Source organism: Pectinophora gossypiella, chromosome 25, assembly GCF_024362695.1.
Source record: "Pectinophora gossypiella chromosome 25, ilPecGoss1.1, whole genome shotgun sequence".
Classification (NCBI taxonomy): domain Eukaryota; kingdom Metazoa; phylum Arthropoda; class Insecta; order Lepidoptera; family Gelechiidae; genus Pectinophora; species Pectinophora gossypiella.
This window is the reverse complement of record NC_065428.1, coordinates 10,578,589-10,594,647: the sequence shown is the minus strand read 5'-3', so window position 1 is coordinate 10,594,647 and position 16,059 is coordinate 10,578,589. Positions and strand designations below refer to the sequence as shown.

At 37.7% G+C, this 16,059-nt stretch overlaps 1 protein-coding gene across 15 annotated transcripts in view; it reads left to right on the top strand.

Annotated features, from left to right (window-relative positions):
* The window catches only part of LOC126378017 (hemicentin-1), a 663,470-nt gene that overhangs the window by 27,481 nt on the left and 619,930 nt on the right, over positions 1-16,059 (top strand). The window lies entirely within an intron of this gene.

The following is a 16,059-nucleotide window of genomic DNA, read 5'->3' as shown; positions in this document are numbered from 1 at the left end:
ATGTAAATAAAAATAACATAAATTATACCTACAAACTACATGTAAAACCACTTAAACCTACTCACAAAAGAAGCATTACAGAAGCAATTCAACTTTGTACTAATCTTTTGTTATTCTTTAGTAAAAGTATACAGATTAGCTGAAATCATAATAACTTAATTTTAAACAAAATTCTGTGCTTGAAAGCCTTATAAAGGGTAAAGGTAGCCGTTTGCACAATACAATATAAAATACTGTTTTTTTCCTAGCCTCTATTGTTCCACGGCTAAAATTATGTAAATGCGCAATAAGGAACATACATTACAAAAAACCGGCCTTATTGCTAAGGCAGTAAGCTATGCCTTTTGTTTATGTTTCATTCCACAAAACAATTAAACTTTATAAGTGACGGTAAGCAGTTCAGCTTATCCATGTCGTTTTATAATAGTCACCCATGGTTAGAGAAACTCATCATCAGCCGTACGACGCCCACTGCTGGGCATAGGCCTCCCCCAAGGATCTCCACGACGATCGGTCCTGCGCTGCCCGCATCCAGCGGCAGAGAAACTTACAGAGACAAAATTAAATTAAAAAGTCTAATTGACCCGCCAGCAAAAATAAAAAAAAATCGCATACAATACTCTTTCATAATAATCTCTATCGTTAATTCGTTATCCCGTTTCTCACAGAGTCCGCTTACCTAACCTGAAGATTCGACAGGTCCGGTTTTTTACAGAAGCGACTGAACTTTCAATGAAGGGAAAACAATCCTAATACAGATTAGGTCACATACCTTCGGCATCCATTTTCAGGAAAGTGGGTTTCCTTCCCTATTGAGCACGTGAATTCGAAAACAAATTCAACAAATCTAAGTGGGCAGATTCGAACCTGCGACCTCACAGTGACAGTCAAGCGTTCTCCAACTGGTTTACCTCGTCGGATCTCTAGAATAGTATTTATCAGTCACAAAGCTATCTGCCTTAAAGGGCAAAGCTAACCCTAATCCGCAGGTGGCCTTATTTATATTGTGCTAAGCAATTACTGCCAGGCAACCGCCAGTCGCCGGCAGGTTGTGAGTTTATCGACAAACTTTAGAAGGTAGGGATGGGAAAGTAACACGTGCCAGGTAGCTGTGAAGTACTTTAGTGAGTATTTTTGTTGATGGAATAACAACATAACAAGCTAACTGCTATGTAGATTCTGTACGTTTCTGTTATAAGTAAACATGTGATCATATTACCACATAAATACATATTATATGAGTGGGCAGAGTAAAAAAAAAGAACGGTTGCCTGGAAGAAATTGCTATTTAGCAATAAGGCCACCGATCCAGCTTTTCTTGTCACTTTTGTAATTGTTTGTAGTGTTGTGTTTATATGTGCAATAAAGCGTTTTTGTATTGTATTGTAAAAAATGTCGAAAGGCATCTCTGACAATAATTACAAAACATGCATTAAATATAGATCCATACTTTCTTTATAATCACGACTTTTATGATATGTTTGAGTAATAAGCAAGTAACAAAAAAAAGACTTTCAATAGTTAAGCGATTTCTGATGACGCTACATTGAAAATAAGCAATTTTAGCTTAAGTATTATATTATGCTCCCTTTTCATCCCTTGCTACAAGAAACGTTATTAACACCTAGTACAAAATAACAGCTCTTACCTTCAACTAGTACCTCTAGCCCCATCCCTAATTGTCATAGCTAATTTACGTTTAGAGCTGGAATATTGCGCGTTGTTCAGTATAACCTTCGGAAACTGTCACCCAAGGTGCTGCAGGGATCATTTAACATGAGCTACCGAACATAACTTGTGGAAAATTACACTTTCATACCTAAAACTCTGTTGAAGTTGATTTATTTAATGTTTTGATTGAAAAGACACAGTTAGCTCGACCATTACAGACGGCGATATGGCTCACCATTTATCACGTTGCTTTTGAAATTATGTTATTGGAGAAGCGTAAAATTACGTAACATAATATAAGCCTTTACACCGATGTGGAACACGATAAGCTGGAGAAAAAAAAAACAGGATCACGCATGTATGCTCTAAGGGGTAGATGGAGGTGTATAATATTAGGCACATAAAAGTAAGTTAAAACACATAATAACGGGTTCTTACCGCTTTTAAATCGGGGATATGAGACTCCCGACATTTCGACACTGTTGCAAGTGCCATGATCACGGGATGACTGATGAGATTGGAGTGGAGTAGGTGGATCCCTGATTTAAACGCTGTTGCATCTTTGTTGTTGTTTGTTGTTGTTGTTGTTGTGCATCTTTGGACTTCGTATCAACAGTGGCTGCAAGTTGTCTTTGATTACTTGTGGCTCTGCCCACCCGATTAGGGATTACGGGCGTGAGTTTATGTATGTATGTTAAACGCTGTTATTATGTGTTTTAATTATGATAATAACCGCGTAAACCTAAAACAATACATAAAAGTAAACAATATTTTAAAGAGAAAAGAAAAATATCCTTTTAAAAGATTAAAGATTTTATTTTTATACCTTTATCTGATGAACAAGAATCTTAAAAGTAGTTTATACTTGATGGAGAGTTTCTATGGAAAATACTTACTTTTATCGAATTCAGAAGGCGATCTTCGCACCGCGGTAAGCAAAGACTATGGAATTCCATTTTCTTCCTGACACACTTCTCTTTCTTCCTCAGTCGTTATCATTTTCATCGTCGTTTTAAAATGTTAACTACGTATAAATATAATCCCTAATTGTAATCCCTAACTAGTCGTTCTGTTTAATAACAGTAAAATAACTTGTAAATCACTTTACGAAATAGTCTGTGGTGTTTACCTACTCTGTGCCAACCTGTCCTGCAAAGTCGTAAGTAAATACTGTCTGGGAGGCAATTGGGAGTAAATTTTTGATCATCTCTGGGGTCATTAGCAGATGAAAGCCTCACAGATTTGACAACTCTTGAAATATCACCGGTTCTGGAATTTGTACACGGATGTAGTGGACTGGATGGGGCATCGATTTGAATTACGATTTTTGGAACTATAAAGCAACATATAATTTATCTTTCTGTCGATAGAATTCGGATTGACACTTTAGAAACGTCTGAAAGACTTTTTTCTTCTTTCTTCGTCTTTTTTTTTCTCCTTCTTCTTGATTTTTCTTTTATACTTCTGAAAGAATGAATACGTATACAAGTACTCACGCCTCACCAGAGGAAGCAGAAACCATGGAGTTTCATTATCCTGTGGCGTCCTAAACATTAACTATACATCTCATACACGCGCGCCAGTTCAGGGCAGACACCGTACTAAATCTTTTTCAAGACATCCCTAATTCTGTCACAACGATGTTTCATTTCACCTAAACCTATTTCACTAATACCCGTGAATGTATCACCAAAATCGCTTTCAAATTACCACATCCAGCGTTTTGTCGCTTCGCAACTCCCGGTGGCATTAAAGTTAGGAATTATACCATTAATCAATTTGTTTACCTGCCACCCCCGCCCACCATTTTCATCCCCTCCATTTGGTGGAGATTAGTTTGCTCAGTACTCCAACTCTTATCAAGTCTCGATGAAATAAATTAAAAGGCGGGAAAGACATTGGCGAAAATCTAAAGTAAATTCAGGTTTCGGGTAAATTGTTATTATTATTTGTTCATTGTTTCCTTTAGGTAGGATTTTATTGGATAATAAGATTTGTTTAAGAGAAACTGACACACTCAAATGATTGTGCACACAGCCTAAACCTGACTAAACTAGTACGACATACATACCCGATATATCGTGGGCTTGTAACTGAAACTTCATAAGAGCCTTTTTGAAAACTAACATTCTGATCTAAAATTAGGAGGTATCTGCAGGAATCGGGGCCTTGAATTACGGGGAATTATGTAATTTAATTTTTGACGTTCAAAAAGCGCTAACTATGTAAGCCAATCTTGCTATGCATGTACCCCTGACTCACCTTATTGCGAATATAGTCAAAAGCTTATGTCATGTACCTACTTATATCAGAAATAGAACAAAAACTAATAAAGAAATCCAATTTCAAAACCTATCTCTTTCGAGTAATTAGGTAAACGTTGACAAAAACATTACAGAATTGAATAAGTTTCTCGGAGATTCACAACGACAATTGTATTGCTTATTTCATTTCGTATTTTAGGATTCCGTGACTAAAATATGAATGGAAGTAACATATAATAGTAAATCGATTCACGCGCGTGATCTTTTAGTGTGGAGAACTACATACATACATAAACTCACGCCTATTTCCCACCGGGGTAAGCAGAGACTATAGAATTCCATTTGCTTCGATCCTGACACACTTCTCTTACTTCCACCACATTCATCAATCGCTTCATACACGTACGCCAGTTCAGAGTAGATCGTATTAAACCTGTTCTAAGGACATCTCCATTTTGGTCAATGTAAGTCCTTCTCGGTCTTCCTCTGCCAGCCCTACTGTCAACTTTCGCTTTATATACCGCTTTTGTAATTCTATTATCTTTCATCCGCTCTACGTGTCCAAATCAACCTAACATTATTTTCTCAATCTTAGTCTTATGTCGTTGTTGACACCACATCTCTGTATTATCACACTGTGGAGAATTGCAGGGACTTAGTTCGTGTAAAGTTTGCGCAAACTATATCAAGAATTACGTACTACAGGCATACGGAAACTTACGCTCGTAATCCCTAATAGGGTGAGCAGAGTCACGCGTACAATCAAAGAGCAAAAGTTCAGTCACTGATCCCAGCGAATTATCAAATCAAATCATTTATTCATAATATTCATTATACGTCATACAGGATGCATTAGACAATAGTCTTAAAAATAATATCAATAAAAATAAATAAATTAATAAGTATAGAAACTAATAGGTAATAAATTAGTAATAATATCTATATTTATCGTAATTACTAATAATTATTTGTAAACAGTGGTGAAATTATTAACCATTCGTTTTCGTAATTATAAAATGTATATTTTTGTAGGTGTTTTTGGTCTATTTAATACAGAAACAACATGTAACCAGGAGGTCTTACGTGCAACCAGTTAATTTATTACTTTGCAAGAAACTGATTGGACTTTTGCAGCTTATCGTACCTAATCATAGATCACTTGTAGTCATTATTGAGAATAAAACACTTGATAAATAACTTAAATCACTATTACAAATCGAATTACTTCCTATCGTGTCGGTACGTGTTAGTAGGCATTAAAAAGTAAAAAGTCTAATGCTATTTCTGGAAAGTTTTGTTTTTGTACCACGGAACCATCAGCCTAAGAGTATAACTCTAACTTAACTTTTGTCTTTCATACTAAACAAGATAGCTTTGGCCAATCAGGTAACGACGCGTATAAAAAATAAATTGTTATACCTGAATGTATTTATTAAGCTTCTTTGATGTTTCCTTGTTCTGACATGCAGTTTAGTCTAGAATTATTTATAGTACGAGACGTGACTTACAATAATAATGTTTGGAAACAAGGAATGGAATAGAATATTTATTATATTTTGAACTAAAACATACTGAAAATGTTTCGGTCATCTTACTTTTTCCTAGGGTCTTTTTTTAGTTAAAAATGTAATTTAGCACTTTCATTTAATGTGTACACCGTTAGCTCGACCATTATAGACGGCGATACGGCTCACCGGGGCACGTTAGTCTAACAGAAAGTTCGGTGAAGTGTTGGTACTTAGTTCATCTTGCGATGTATGTACCCCTGACTTCCGCAACGAGAGACTTCTCAAGCTACGTTCCCCAAAAAGAATACAGATGGATCATAACTCAGGTTCACAACTACTCAAAAATATAATGTAACCATATATAAAAATAATTGTTGCTTGATATTTCTTCACATTATGTATAGAATTACCTGGGTACCTATATTGGTTTTCGTTATTTTGATCATAATAATTTTAGGTGGAAGATGTAATTGTGCCTGGGTCTAACAAAAAGCCCAAAACAAAAGATAAAATTAGAGGGCTAAACGAAGGCGAATTTTTACAGAGCTATCTGTATTTTGTTGGGGAACGTAGAGTGAAAAGTCCTTAATTGGGATATAGTCTGCTTATGTTGTCTTATGTTAAAGTATAAAGGTATGTTTATAGTAATCACCTCGCGTTTCACCGATCGGCGTGGGTTGAAAATCAGTGTTGCCCTCTGGGTAAATTCACTGAACCCTGGCCTTTTTTGGTGAGCTGCGGCACTAAATAGTAATGTGTGTATATTTTAATGTTGTAAAGGTATGTGTGTGTTGTAGGTTTTACCTAAATAAACCATATCTCAGGACTATGGAGTCCCGGACTTTTGGAAGGCGTGGGTGGGGCCGAAGCCAACACGTAGAGGTCCCTTAAGGCAGTTTACTCTAAATGTGGTGTGACACCAACCGGCGATTATCCCTGTATGCACTATGGGAGGGCACCCAAAGACAATCCCCAGTTCATGTAGGACTATTGCAGATTATGGGAACAAAGGGAACTGGGCTATTGGGTTGAGGGTTAGTGGACCGGGATACTGGGGCTATGGGGATACAATCAAATAAACGTTTTGATATTTTTCCGTTACGGTGTGCACTAACATCCTGTACAGGTACTTTTGTATAAGTAATACTATATAATATTTTATTACAAACTCAACAAATTATTCCATGAGTATAATAATAATTATTACCATGATTGTATTGGAAGTTGTTTCAAGTTATTATGATAAGTAATATTATAACGAGACACCCCGTCCCCACGACTAGAACAATCGACTATTTTGTCAACCCACCCCCGAAATTACTAAGTTTCCTGTCGCGTTACATTTTGTATTTTCAATAGTGATGTAGATACTGATACGAGTATATCGATACAAGGTCGTGTAACTGGTCGTGTGTTGTACATGTAGTTATAGTTGAACACTCACACAACATTCGCTGGGCTAGACAGGAGAATTAAAAAAGCCACATAGAAGCAATTCATCTAAAAAACAATATTGCTATTCGAAATTTAACATTGCGCATTTATTTTTATATACGCGCAAATGTCAAATCCCTAACTTGCTAAACGGCCTCTGTGGTCCAGTGGTTGAGCGTTGGGCTCACGATCCTGAGGTCCCGGGTTCGAATCCCGGTGGGGATTTATCACAAAAATCACCTTATGATCCCTAGTTTAGGACATTACTGACGTATCACTTGATTAGCCAAAAGTAAGATGATCCATGCTTCGGAAGGCACGCTAAGCCGTTGGTCCCGGTAATTACTTACTGATGTAAGTAAGTGGCCGTTACATGAGCCATGTCATGAGCCTTTGGCGGCTCAATAATAACCCTGATACCAGGGATGTTGAGGTTGATAACATTTTTTTTCTGTACGTCCAGTCTAATAGGGATGTTACACCATCTACAAATATTTCAACATAACGTTGTATAATGATGAAGCCGTGGTAGCCTAGTTGGTAGGATGCTTACCTCTCACTTAGAGGTCGCAGGTTTGAATCCTAAAAGGCATAAACCAATGATTGACTTTGTTTTCGAATTCATGTTTGGATCATAAATGATTATCACGTGCTCAGCGGTGAAGGAAAACATCCTGTGGAACCCCACATTCCCGAGAAATGCATTTTCGGAGGTATGTGACCTAACCTGTATAGGGCTGGTTTTCTCTTCGCGGATTGGAAGGTTAGACTGGTAGTCGCTTCTGTGAAAACCCGGACCTGTCAAATCTTCAGGTTAGATAAGCGGGCCCTGTGAAAAACGGGATAACGATAGGGAGATGGTGTTATTATAACGATAATATTTGTATCAGATACTAATGTCCCCTCCCTACGGATCCCGGTATTCCCGGTACAGAGTGATTTCATTAGAGAAATGTTTTCATCCCGGACATTGTCACGGCGCTCAACAATTTGTTTCCAAATTAAACAGACGTTCAATGCTTCATTATATCAAACCCAATAATAAACAGAATGACTTGTTCGTAATTAGGTTTATAATCCAATTTGGAATTAGAGTTGGGTGGTTCTGTGGCTTTGTAATGGGTGAAGTTGTTGATTGATAGAATAAGTACTTTATATAATAAGAACATGAAGTACTTATTGGAAGTCACTGTGGTACTGTACATCGGCTTGTTTTTCAAATGGGGGGCGATTAAGTAAGGACTGCCTCCGTGGTCCAGTGGTTGAGGGTTGGGCTCACGATCCGGAGGTCCCGGGTTCGAATCCCGGTGGGGACAAATCACTTTGTGATCCCTAGTTTGATTAGGACATTACAGGGTGATCACCTGATTGTCCAAAAAGTAAGATGATCCGTGCTTCGGAAGGCACGTTAAGCCGTTGGTCCCTGTTACAACTTACTGATGTAAGTAAGTAGTCGTTACATGAGCCATGTCAGGGGCCTTTGGCGGCTCAATAGTGAGCCTGACTCCAGGGTTGATGAGGTTGGTACTCCACCTCACAACCCACACGATAGAAGAAGAAATAAGGACTTGTGCCAATGAGTTATTGCTCGACCATTATAGACGGCGATACGGCTCACCACCTATGACGTTGGTCTAACAGAGAGCTCGGTGAGGTGTGGGTATAGTCGTGAGCTTATGTTATTTTGTGGTGTTAATATACATATTTGACGTACTTATTGTACTATTTGATGGTTATTAACGACTGCTAATGCAGCCGGGACCAACGGCTTAACGTGCCTTCCGAAGCACGGAGGAGCTCGAGATGAAAACTTTTTTTTGGGGTCACCCATCCTATGACCGGCCTTTGCGAAAGTTGCTTAACTTCAACAATCGCAGACCGAGCGCGTTTACCGCTGCGCCACCGAGCTCCTCAATCCGCACTGGGCCCGCGTGGTGGTTTAAGGCCCCATCTCCCTATCCATCCATAGGGAAGGCCCGTGCCCCAGCAGTGGGGACGTTAATGGGCTGATGATGATGATGATTGTACTATTTCTATAGTATAGTTAGTATAGTATAGGTAATACAGGTGTATTGTGTTGCCTCTGCTTACCCCGGTGGGAAATAGGCGTGAGTATGTGTTGGTATGACGCGTATACAGTAGGTACAGTGGTATGACGACCGATATTAACTCCCTTTGTACGCGCTTTGGGGTGTGGTGTATGAGAGAGGATATAGCGACATATAAACATTTTTATATCGTCACTTTACATTTTGAAAAATCATATTCTGATGTGATTTTCCACAACATAGTATTATCCCGTTTTTCATGGGGTCCGTTTACGGTTTTTAACCTGAAGATCTGACAGATGCGGTTTTTTACAGAAGCGACCGCCTGTCTGACCTTCCAGTAGTCACGTAGTAGTCACTTTTCTTATATTTACGGTTTTATAACTTATTATATTCAAATCCTCTATCTTTTCCACGACACTCACTAGTGCATCCGGTCAGCCTTATAGGAAAGCATCTTATTCCACGCCCCATATCCACTTGGGTCTACCATGCCTGTGTCTGTCTATTAGAAGACCATTCTGTGATGGCCTGCCTTATAAAAGCAACATTGAACATAACAAAGTCATTTATCGCAGTGTAGAAGCGACGTTCTAGAACACCTAATACCCGCTTATCTCTTCCAAATTGCGTCCAAAACCACATCAGAACACCGATCCCGCAAGCCAGGTGTCTCGGGGCTACAGAAATTGTCTTTTTCACGAACAATCCCTCCCCAATCCTCACCCCCTCGCTTTGTGAGGGACGATGGAAAGTGATTTCGTTGTAACGTTTCTGAAAATACAAGTCTTGTCGATAATGGTAGGTGAAGTGTTATATCATGTTGAAACATACATGTTTCCTATTACTCCTACAAAAAAGAACCTTTATTTTTAGAAGTAAATACTCTACACACTCATACATACAGTCATGAGCAATATAATGTACCCACTGTAGGACTCTGTCGCACTACAATATTCGACATTTGGTGAGACTTACAGTTCAATTTGTCAAAAAAGTTAATGTGACATGGTACCAAAGTGTATACATATTAATGCTCGTGACTGTACATAAACTCACGCCTATTTCCCGCCGGGGTAACCAGAGACTGGAGTTTCATTCGCTTCGATCCTGATACTTTACTTGTGCGTCATCCACATGGATCATGGCTTTCTTATGGGACATAAATGGGACTTAAAAATAGCTGACGAGGAGTGGGTGTATATTCTATACACCTCTGCTTACACTGGTGGCGTGGTGTTATGTATATCATGTTGGAGAAAGTACAGGATGAAAAGGATTTGTTGATATGACACAATCCAGTCGGATTTTACGACATCTCCAGAAAAATAAGCACCGAACGCGGACCAGTTTTTTTTGGCGTGACTTGATGTGATTTTAACTACATGGCTGGACAAAATGGGGAGCGGTGAGGGCTCTCACCCGCTCCCACCCTAGCATCTTCTCTATTCTAATCTCTAAGCTCGCAATTCCGCACTTTAGTAGCATAGAATAAGGAATAATACTACGAATAGAACGCCAACTCCCCGCCAGCGGCTGAGCTAGATTTACCTCACCCCCTCTCGGACTTACTTTAGTCAGCAAAGGATATTTATTCTTTTGTTAGGAATAGAGCTCAAATAACAGTTTTGCACTCCTCGTGATCTTTTCTGCCTCTGTATCTTATGTGTCCGAGAAGGACTTACAATGATCAAATTGGAGATGTCCTTAGAAAAGGTTCAATACGATCTACTCTGAACCGGCGTGGGTGTATGAAGCGATTGATGAATGTGGAGGAAGCAAGAGAAGTGTGTCAGGATCGAAGCAAATGGAATTCTATAGTCTCTGCTTACCCCGGTGGGAAATAGGCGTGAGTTTATGTATGTATGTATGTATCTTATATGTAGAAATCACTAGTAGCTAACACACTAGTTTCAATCTATAACCACACCCCATACACTTCATAAAAAACACCTCGTATTACACAGACACTACACATTGACGTTATCATTCGTGCGTATCTGTGTGTGTGACATCTGACGCCCATACGATTGAAGACTAAAGTAAGACCGAGGGGGGGAGGGAAACCTAGCTCAGCCGCTGGGGGGGAGTTGCCGTTCTGTACGTAGTATTATTCCTTATTCTATGCTACTAAAGTGCAGAATTGCGAGCTATACTAAGTTATTAATTAACACACCCGCAAATATGGAATGTATTGACCTGATTCCGTGTTTACTGGACGCAAATATACTATTGTTTGTTTGTCTAAATCCTGCGCTTATGTTAAGTCATGTGTGCGCGATGGCAGATAACACGCATAAATTTGAACGCGCAAATTTGCGGTTTCGTAATAATATGGTATCGCATCGCTATGATTTATGCGGATATAATTTTGAATTGGTTTTCGATCGTGACTGATAAACTTGTTAGTACTTTGTGTTGTTCGCAATTTAGGATTTAACTGTTAGGTATTAAAGTTTGCTTCTAAATTGGACTAGTAACTAATAAAACAAGCCTAAAAAAAAAATGTTTATTTCTCTCACTAGCTTAGAACTTGAGTACAATATCCAATGAATACGGGTACAAAATTAAAAATTACTTGATGTATTTGTGCACTCACAGGAAATACATAATTACAACACACATACATATTATATAAACTCTCGCATTTCCCACTGGGGTAACCAGAGACTAAATTACTAACAAAAAAAAGAAGTAAAAGTAGCAATCTCTAAAAAGCCCCCCTCTAAAGCAGCAAATGGAACTCTAGCCTCTGTTTACCCCGGTGGGAAGTAGGCGTGAATTCACATACATATGTGTGTAATGTCCAAAAAACATAGAACATTGATCACTTGCTTCAAAAACACAATAACTGTTTTTTTTTTCTTCACAAATATGTAAAGTCATAGTGTTCTTGATTTGTATGTTTCTTACGATTGGGAGCGATACGAGTATGAGACATTACAACGTGTTCAGCTGCTTATTATCTTGTCGTATATGTCGTTAAAACCGACACAGAGAATGTGTCCTGTCTCGTATGATGGCCCATTATATTGCCCATTGTATCTTAGGACTTCGCATCACAAATAGTTGCACTCCTAATTTTTAATTGCTTGTCGCTCTGGCTACCCCATTAAGGTTAATAAGCGTGAGTTTATGTGTGTGATGTTTGTATTGATGACGCTACAAAAGCCACATAGACCACCAAAATAACGCGCCGCGCGCTCGACAACGCGCACAGAAATAGCGCACATCCGCGAACTGTGCGCGTTCTTATTAGATACGAATTATTATGTTTTTGCTGATGGCAACATTGGAGAATTTCTCCAGAACTGTGTCGCTATGTTTTCTTGATACTTTTTGGTGAATTGTGTGAATCGAAATCAGAAAGCGTGGAATATTTATTTCTTATGATACATCTACATAATATTTACTTGTCTTAACTCACAAACTGTACCTACCCCTTGGGAATTGCGAGACATTCCCGCCACAAGTATCCTAGGATTACTTAATGGGAGGTCTCGGCCACGATGTAACTAAAATTTGTGAAATAAAGAATATATTTTTTTTATAATATAAAATAATTTATATAATACAAACAGAAATAAACCACTGTTCTCCTGTGGTTCACCGTCTTGCTTATTCATTTATTTATATGTATATGTCACCGTAAAATTGTAAATAACGTTAGATTATAATCTTTCGATTTGAATCTCGCGAGATTGTGAACTGTCGAATAATTATGAATCGTATCATATTGCTTACAATTTAACGTATTATTTTTCGGTAGATTATAATTTATCGAAGTGAAACCGTCAAATTGTGATACGAAACGCACCTCGCGTGCTATACCATAGAGTTACAAAACTATTAGAGTGAGCATAATGTTAATTTGGGATTCTCTTAAAATGCATAAATTTTTTTGTCATAATTTTAATTATCATAATCCTTTTTGCATAACGTTTTTTAGCATAATAGTTTTTACTTTCCCATAATAACATCTAGGAGTACTGGTTTGTTAGGTATAACTTATTTTTGGGATTAATAAATAGATATCCATAATTCTTTTTTAGAATAATAGTGTTTTGTCATAATTTTTACAAGGCATAACAGTAGGTTAGGGTGCGGCGGGGGTGGCCCTTGGGCCACCCCTATGCCGCCAGCATGTTTATCTTACACACGAAAAGTATACTGAATGATACGTTTCAGATTTTTTAATTTTGATACATTTTTTCTTACCATGTGATGTCAGAATTATTGATTACTTACTAAATAATTAATAAATACGTACTTGATTTCACAATCTTGAAGAGCATTTATTTTATTTGACTGACACCTGTGTTTTATTCCTAACTCTATGGACACAGAACGGTCTACTGTAAGGCCGACCAATCAGGGACAGCCGTCGGACAGTTGACAATTTGACAATTGTAAGATTGTGATTTAACAGTTTTACTTCGATAGATTATAATCTGACTAATAATAATACGTTAAATTGTAAGCAGTATATTACGTTTCACAATTTTTCGACAGTTCACAATCTCGCGAGATAGATTATAATCTAACGTTATTTACAATTTTACGGTGACATATACAACAAAACAGACACAAGTAACATACAAAGAAAACAGATAGTACAGGTAAGCTTATCTCTAAACGAAGAGATTTCTTCCTGCTGACCTACGCTGCATTGCTTCTCAAACGGGGAGCGCCAGTTCGAACCCTGGAACAGGATTTGCACCAATGAGTAATTAATTTATCTTAAGTGCAGTTTTCACTAACACAGTTGGCTCGACCATTATAGACGGCGATACGGCTCACCTATCACGTTGGTCTAACAGATAGCTCGGTGACGTGTGGGTGCTTAGTTCATCTTGCGATGGATGTATCTTTAACTACCCCGATTGGGATATAGTCGTGAGTGCTTATGTTGTTTTTGTTTTTTATGCTTTTTCCTTTTTTGGTTAAATTAGTTTTTTGCATTATTCCATACATTTTTGGAATATTCCCCTTGATATTTACACAGAATAAAGAGCTAAATCATCCTCGGCAGTACTCGTTACGATGTCACAGGTAGCCATACAAGTATACATGGGTGTTAGTGAAACCGTAACGAATACTAAGGGGTATGATTCAGACTATGATTCTGAGTTGATCTCTCTCTCTTTATTTAAGAGCTGCGCTCTTGTCGGTGGAGTAATCGCCATTACTCCATAGATAGGGCGTGTAGAACGGTGGTTGCCCCAATCGCCTTCCGTTCCGCAGTACACCGACCGATGTTCTAGCTAGAGCCCTACCAGAGTTGATAACCAGTGGAACTTCCTCTCGAAAAATTCATGATAATTTTAGTGTATTTTTTATTATATACAGTTCCATAATTTTACGACGGAAAATTCCGCTTGCTATCACCTCAGAATCATGATCTGATTCACCCATCAAAGTTTTCGTTACGATGTCACTAACACCCTGTATATTTCATACCTAAATAAATACAACAAAATTGGAAATTAATTCAAACAGTATTTCAAGAAATAATCAACTTTAAATAAAATTATCAATAAATAATAATTACACAGGATAATTTATTGGACATAGTCTCTACTTACTACGAAAATAGATTTTCTGGTAACTGACAATCACCGTAATTAAACGAAATATAATTTCACAGACTATTTACGCCTGTAATTCTTATGGGGTAGGCTGAACCTTAAGCTACGAGAAACAAGTTGCGGGCACATGGTAGTGGGTTACTTGTTACAAAAACGTCAAAACGATTATTTTAAATATTGTATGGAAATACAGGCGCATGACGTTATTCATAATAAAAATGGTCAAAACTTCGTTGTCATTATTAATTCGTAATTTAATTTCGAAAATAATTCAATAAGAAAAGTGAGATTTTATTTTTGATCATCGTAGACTGGCAGCTATTTGTGAAATTTATTATTTACCCTATTATAGTAATTTTGGTGTCAGTTTTGTCATGAAGTCGACTTTTACATGTTTTATTTTTTGTGACTTATTGTAATGACAATAGACCCTATTGCATGGGACTTTAAACATAGCTGGCGAGGAGTGGTTGTATGTACGGTCACGAGCTTGTATACACTTTGGTACCATGTCACATTAACTTTTTTGACAAATTGAACTGTAAGTCTCACTAAATGTCAAATATGTTAGTGCGACAGAGTCCTAAAGTGGGCACATTATATTGCTCATGACTGTACCTACTATACAGCTCTGCGTATATGTTTATATACTTTGACTTATTGTAGAATTTCCTTGGGTGCCAGTCACTGATTTGTTGGAAGTCACTACTTGGCCGGAGCTGTATGTACTAGCGATGAAGTTCGCAGTATTTGTCCGTCAGTGCGCATGCGACGCCCAGACATAAATAGACGATCATTTGGGAATACGCCCGCTGGATAAATCTATAACGGCTTTATTTATCAAAAACAAATTCAAAAATATCTTTATTCTGTAGGTAACATACTTTGAATCGTCATTTTTTACGACATCTTAGAGTCTAAATGCGGAAAACAGAGCCCACTAACATAACATCGTCATTTTTTATATAACGAATATCACATCCGCCTAAAACTACTGCAGCTTCTCACCGCCTGTATAGCCCTTTTTTTTAAAGAAAACAAAGTATTGTTTTACAATTTAGTAATTTGGCTGCCTAGTATCAGTACCCAGACAGTTAATACCATGCATTCATATCTTCTAGATAGTCACAAAACTTATAATAACCTTTTATAAAAAAAGTCTGTTGAATTATTGTTTTAAATCGTTTATGTCATACACACATGCATACATGAACTTACATAATATATAGATACTTTACATTTCATATATTATGGACATTACGACGCTGTGTTCATTAAACGGAATTGTACACGGAAGAGACACACGGTCACGGTTGGATGGTTGTGGACGGTTTATTTATTTATTTATAGGAAAACCAACAGCTACATCAAATAGTATAAACATAAATATAAATCACAAAAGAGCCAATTATAGGTTTCCACAGATAGACTTCGGTATATGTTGGTCATACAGCAACAATAGATAGCAAAATAAACTAGGTGCCTATACAAACATAGCAAACACATTTCACGAAAAAATCAACTAGTCGCCCATAATGCCCGGTTG